The sequence below is a fragment of the Condylostylus longicornis genome, unplaced genomic scaffold, assembly GCF_029603195.1.
Source record: "Condylostylus longicornis isolate FDR11 unplaced genomic scaffold, ASM2960319v2 ptg000044l, whole genome shotgun sequence".
In the NCBI taxonomy this organism is placed as follows: domain Eukaryota; kingdom Metazoa; phylum Arthropoda; class Insecta; order Diptera; family Dolichopodidae; genus Condylostylus; species Condylostylus longicornis.
In genome coordinates this window covers 1197975-1203974 of record NW_026578013.1, presented here as the reverse complement: position 1 = coordinate 1203974, position 6000 = coordinate 1197975, and the positions used below count along the sequence as shown (strand labels likewise).

The 6000-nt window shown below is 22.3% G+C and overlaps 1 protein-coding gene across 1 annotated transcript in view; it reads left to right on the top strand.

Annotated features, from left to right (window-relative positions):
- Positions 1-2327: 2327 nt before the first annotated feature.
- The window catches only part of LOC129610378 (probable serine/threonine-protein kinase cdc7), a gene marked incomplete at its 3' end in the record, with an annotated part of 45412 nt that continues 41739 nt past the window's right edge, over positions 2328-6000 (top strand). The window contains exon 1 of the mRNA XM_055522944.1: positions 2328-2462. The remainder of the gene's footprint in view (positions 2463-6000) is intronic.

Genomic DNA, 6000 nt, shown 5'->3' with positions numbered 1-6000 from the left:
CGACTAAAGAAGTTGCATTGAAATGTCTGTAAAGAATTTGAAAATAACTATAAATTTGAAATTATATTATAAATAGGGTTATTACAGAACACATTGTGCTTTTCGGATCATAGCGGAAATTTTCCAAATTTTCTTTATGTCTCTATATACATACAGAAATACTTATTTCCATCAATTATAAAATGTAGGTTTTAATTAAATCACATGTATGATTTTAAAGGCTTACAATAATGTGGTTTATATACAAAAAAAAAATTATTTTTATCTGCAAATAAACAATATTTTTCTGCAAAAACTTATTTTTTAAAATGTAAACATCACGTGTTAATAATATTTGTAGCATTGTAGTTGTAACAAAGTCACGTGTTGTTTTCTCTAGGAGGATTTTGCGCTCTTTAAAAATAATGTGGACATGTACATTACAACAAGAAATTAACTGTAATGTTATAAATATTGCAAAATGCTTACATATCGAACATTTTCAAATGTATTGTTAAACTACTTGTATACAGAAGGTTGAAAAATAAATAAAAATTTGAAATCTAATTAATAAATTTGAATGTTTGGGAAATTTTTTATCGGCACATTCTCAATAATAATATGATTTCAAATAAAAATATACAATATTACAATTATAATGTTTTGTTTACATATAGAATAATAATAAAATAATTATGTGTTTACTGGTGTGTTTCTCAAACAGAATAAGATGTGAGAAACAACAAATTTGATGTTTTTCTATTTAATATTACAGAAAGTTGAAATCAGCAAGGTATTTAATTAAAAATGCAAAAATCTCAAAATTTCTGTAAACATATAATTGATATAATTTATAAAAAATTTCACCACATTAGCTATGTATGTGTATGGTGAAATTTATTTTTATTAAATAAGAGTAGTTGTATGAAATAGAATTAGGCGAGTATTGGAAACAAGATTAAACAGACAACCTGTAAAATGTAATGAGTGAAGTGTTGTGCATGTGGAAAAGAGTGTGGAAATAAGTTTGCACCGATAAATTTATGCATGTATTTAAGCAAAATTTTTCTCATCAATGTTATATTTTCTGTAAAAATTTTTTGTGTCTGTAATACACAATAGTTTTTTAAGATAATAATAACATGTTATCTATAGTTCTGTTTATTAATTTTTGAGAAGAATATGCAAAACAGAGAAAAATTATTATTTTACAGAAGACAGAAATTTTGAAAATGAAAAAATTAGAATATTATACAGCGCTTAACAGATGAAAGTAATAACAACAATTACAATATACAATCAACAACAGAATATTGCTGTTTTTAATCATAATGACATATAGCATTACAGATAGGGATAAGAAAATTTTATATATGCAGTGGAACATAACGTGGATTCGTTACCTCCCTGTATACTGATGGGATGGCATTTTTTGTTTTTTTTTTTTCTTTTACACATTTTTACATATTTTTTTTTGTGCCTGTCGAATAATACGATTTGATTTAAGAAAATCAAATGAAAATTTCAGTTCCTATAACTGATTGAAGTAGTAAGGTTGTGTCGTTTTATCGGTGCGGTAAATAAAGAAAAAAAAATTAGAAAATAAATAAATAAAAAAAAAAATTTTGGTTTTTTCTTTCGAAAATTAATTCATAATTTTATGAGTAAATGAGAAACACTAAAAAAGTTCGTTTATTATAAAAATTAAATTTATTTTGGATTTCATTTTCGAATTATTTTTATTTTATTTAATTATTTCTTCTCATTACATTGTTATTTTTGTTTTTTTTTTTAATTATTTATTAATCGTAAAATACATTTATTATAAAATTTTATTAAAATTTTAAATAATTTATCATTAATTTAGAAAAATTAAAAAAATATAGATTACAGTGCATAAACAAAAATATTAAAAATTCTAAACAATTTAATATTAATTTATTAATAATATTCAATAAATTTATGAGTGGAATAATGAAATTAATAATATTATAATAATAATTAATTATTATAATTTAACACTATATTTTATAATTATAATCATATACGTAATTTAATGATTTATGAGAAAAAAAATTTACTTAAAATTTATTTAATTAAATCATATATAATAATTTTAAAATTAAGTAATTAAAAATATAAGTTACTTATTGTAAGAGAGGGTTAAAAAAAATAAATTTTTAATATAATCAAAAAAAAATTTGAAAAATTTTATAAAAAAAATAAATTTAAAATTTTAATTAATCAATAGTTATACAAATACAGTTCTAAAATATCAATCATAATATATAATTTTTTTTTTGAAAATTTATAAAATATTAAAAATTATTATCAATATTAAGTATATAGAAATTATATAATTTATTATTTTATTAAAACTAAAATGAATAATAATTAAAATACGGAAATTGAAAACAGTTATTGTACAAATTTAATTAATTTGATAACATATCCAAGTATAAAAGAAATATTGAAAATATCAGGTAAATAAAATTTTCCGGAAGAGTCTAAATAATTTCTTATATTTGTATTGAAAAAATTCTAACCAATTTTTGATTTTATAATTTAATTAATTATTTATCGTAATTTTAACACGGAAATTCTATAAATCAAAAATTTAATTTAAATTATGTATTTTTGATTTAGTTGGGAATTAGTTGAGAATCAAAACCAATCTAAATGCGTATTCAACTATTTGCAAAAATTTAGATAGTGCTATTTTTAGTCTTTTTCGAAAAAAATTTGAGTGTTTATTAACTTGAATTGAGCAGCTTTTATATGATAGTAAATAGTTTATTTTTAAAAAAAAAATTCTTTTCTACCTCCACACCTTCTCAAGTTATCGTCTCTTAAAATTTGAAAAATTTGAAATTTTGTCATATTATATTTCCGAAACTGCAAGCTTTTCGAAATTTCCTTATATGCGGAAACGTAAATGCTATTCCATTAAACGTATAATTATTTTTCTTAACTCACACAAATAACACTTTAATTCGAGTATTATTTTAATCACTCTTTCAATTTTATATTTAACTCATCCTAAATGTATGCAATCTTTGAAATATTTCAGTATATGAAGGAAATTAACTTAAATTAAAATCACTCAGCGCAAAAACTAGATCGTTTTTAACTAGAGTGTTAATAGCTGGATTGTATTTTCACTTGTTGAAGGAAAAAATGCTGCCTTACAAACCACTGGGGTTTAACCCAATTTTATTTTTAAATGAAATTATTCAACTTTAAGTTAAATTTTGGACCAACACCTTTATAATCTATTTTTTAATGGTTTCACTTAAATTCAGTTGTTAAAACATTTTATGCATTCATTTGACTTCAGGTTTACGATTTAATACAAATTTTTTTCGTGTAATAAATACCTATTGGGACTTGCAACAATTTCAATTTATTCAATTAGAGTGTAATATCGTATATTTCGATACGATATAGTTTTTGTTTTAGCTCCAATAGATAGCAAACTTATTTTTGTGAGTCATAACACAATTTACACACATATACTTATATTATGAATAACAAAAATTTTGTGATTTTGATTTTTACTTACCTTGCAAATAAATTGTTCTATTAAAAAATACCTGAAATATAATTAAAATATTTTTATGTAATATGTAATAAATTTATGTACATATGTACATTATCATTATAAAAATTCGTTAGAACCTACAAAATAAATTGATGAAATAAAAATATTGATCTTTGATTCAATTGCTATGGAGAATTTCATGTTTCCAAGGTCATTTTAAAAATTTTTTCTTCAACGTCTAAAAATTGTTTATAAGTATTAAATAAAAATAATGAATAAATAATAAATTTGTAGATGCACATAACGTTCATACTTAATATTTGGTTTTAAAATTCATTTAATGCATAAGGCATTTGAAATCCAGGGGGCGCAAAGGTGCAGGTTTTAGGATCTAGATCATTTACAATTTTTTGAAAAGATGTTATCAATAATTTTTTAATTAAGAAAATTTCAGAATTTGTTTTAATAAGAAAATTGCATAATTAAAATATTTTTTACCTGATGTGACAATTAACATGTGCCACATCTATATTTATGCGTGATATACATAGTTATACACACATATATTGTGCATAGTTGAAGATTTGAATTGATAACAAATAAAGAATGTATTATTTTTTTAATATGTAAAAATTGATTTAAAATTAGTTTGAATGAGATTATGTGCCGCATATCTTTTGCAGAACTATAACACTCTAGACTACTATGAAGTTGTTGGGTGTAGTTTGTAAATGCAATGCTATTCTATCTTCTTATATACCTAGTACTATATAAATTGTGCGATCGAACTTAATTTTGTATATTGGTTAATAACAGTGTAATATTTACTCACGTTATCGTGAACTTTAATCAAGAATTGTTGTTCTCGTATATTAAAACAAATTGTTTACAAATAATATTTTAATAGTACTACATCTTTTATGAAATGCGTTCAAAATACTAAGCAGGTTTATTTTAACGAGAATATTATCTACGATGCTGGCTCATTGTTTGTAACATAAATTTGTAACGTGATTAGAATTTTGGATATTCACTCGCTCCGTCATAATTGTGGTTATTAGAAAGTTGGTGCGGCATGGAATGAACAAAAATACTCTCTAATCTGATACAGAAAATAAGATGAGTTTTGGGGTAATCCTAATTACTATAAATTTACAGGAGCCACTGGAGGTATTCGTGTGTAATTCGTTATATTTTGTTAGAAGACTAGTTAGAAGACTTGTTAGTCGAAGATTTTCTGATGATTACTAAGCATTGCTAATATGTTTTTTGTGAGTCTAGTGATTTGTTAACCCTAATTTATATCTGTAGAAAAATATTTAATGTTAATTGTTATCCCTTTTAAAATAAAATTTAAATTAAAAAATTTTTAATTTATTCTAGCTCCCAAGGTTTAAGCTAAAAACAAACAAAAAAAAAAGAATTTAAATCGCCCTCATAAGGAGATAAAAATTTTCAACTATTTTATTATTGTACAGTAAAATAACAGCAAATATCGAAAATCGAAAATATTCGAGGAATTTTTCGACAATTACAAAAACTAGATTTTAAACGTGCAATTTATTTCTTGCACAAAATATTTCATTCTTCCAAGAAACACAGTTACAATGTTATGGTTACACTAACTCTTGGCATGAGGCTTTTTATAAAGATTAAATTTGTAAGTGGTAGTGATGATATTAGAATCGTTATGATTGCTGGTTGGTCTTCTAACTCTAATTATGCATTATTAGGGGGCTTGCGGGCTGTAACACAAACTATTTCTTATGAAGTCAATTTAGCTCTTCTTTTATTATCATTTGTAATTTTGATTAGTAGATATAATTTATCATTAAATATTGTCATTGTATTTATAATATAAATGAATATAAAACTCCTGATTCGTTCTCAAGCCGAATGAGCCTCAATGATTTATAAATAATTATATTTTCCTAATGAATATATTTTTTTTTATTTTGTCCATCAAAATTAAAATAAAATACCTATTTTTTGAATTGAAAATTACTTGAAAAATTTTGAATATACTTAATTATAGATAAACGTTTATTTTCGCTATATGAATTCAATTTTTAATTCAAAAAATTTCTTGATGACCAAAATGCAAAATGTAAGAATTAAATTCAACATGAAATAGTATTTTCCAAGTGAACCATTTATAGTTTCATTCATTCCTCTCATATAGTTACTTTATTTTTAAATAATAAATTAGTGAAATTGCTATTTGAAATATTACCAAATTAATAATGAACATATTTTTATGTAAATTAAGAAGAATTTTTTGGCAAAAATGTAAGATTTCGATTTTTTTTTTGCTTTCGTTTTCGTTTTTATATATAAAAATTCGTCACATTCCATTTTAGTTCAAATACTGTTATTCGTTTTGTACATACAAAAACTTCCTTATTTCAATTAATTAAAAGAAAAAATTACTAATTGCAATTTTATTTTTAGTGTTTATGTTTTTTATTTTTTTGATATTT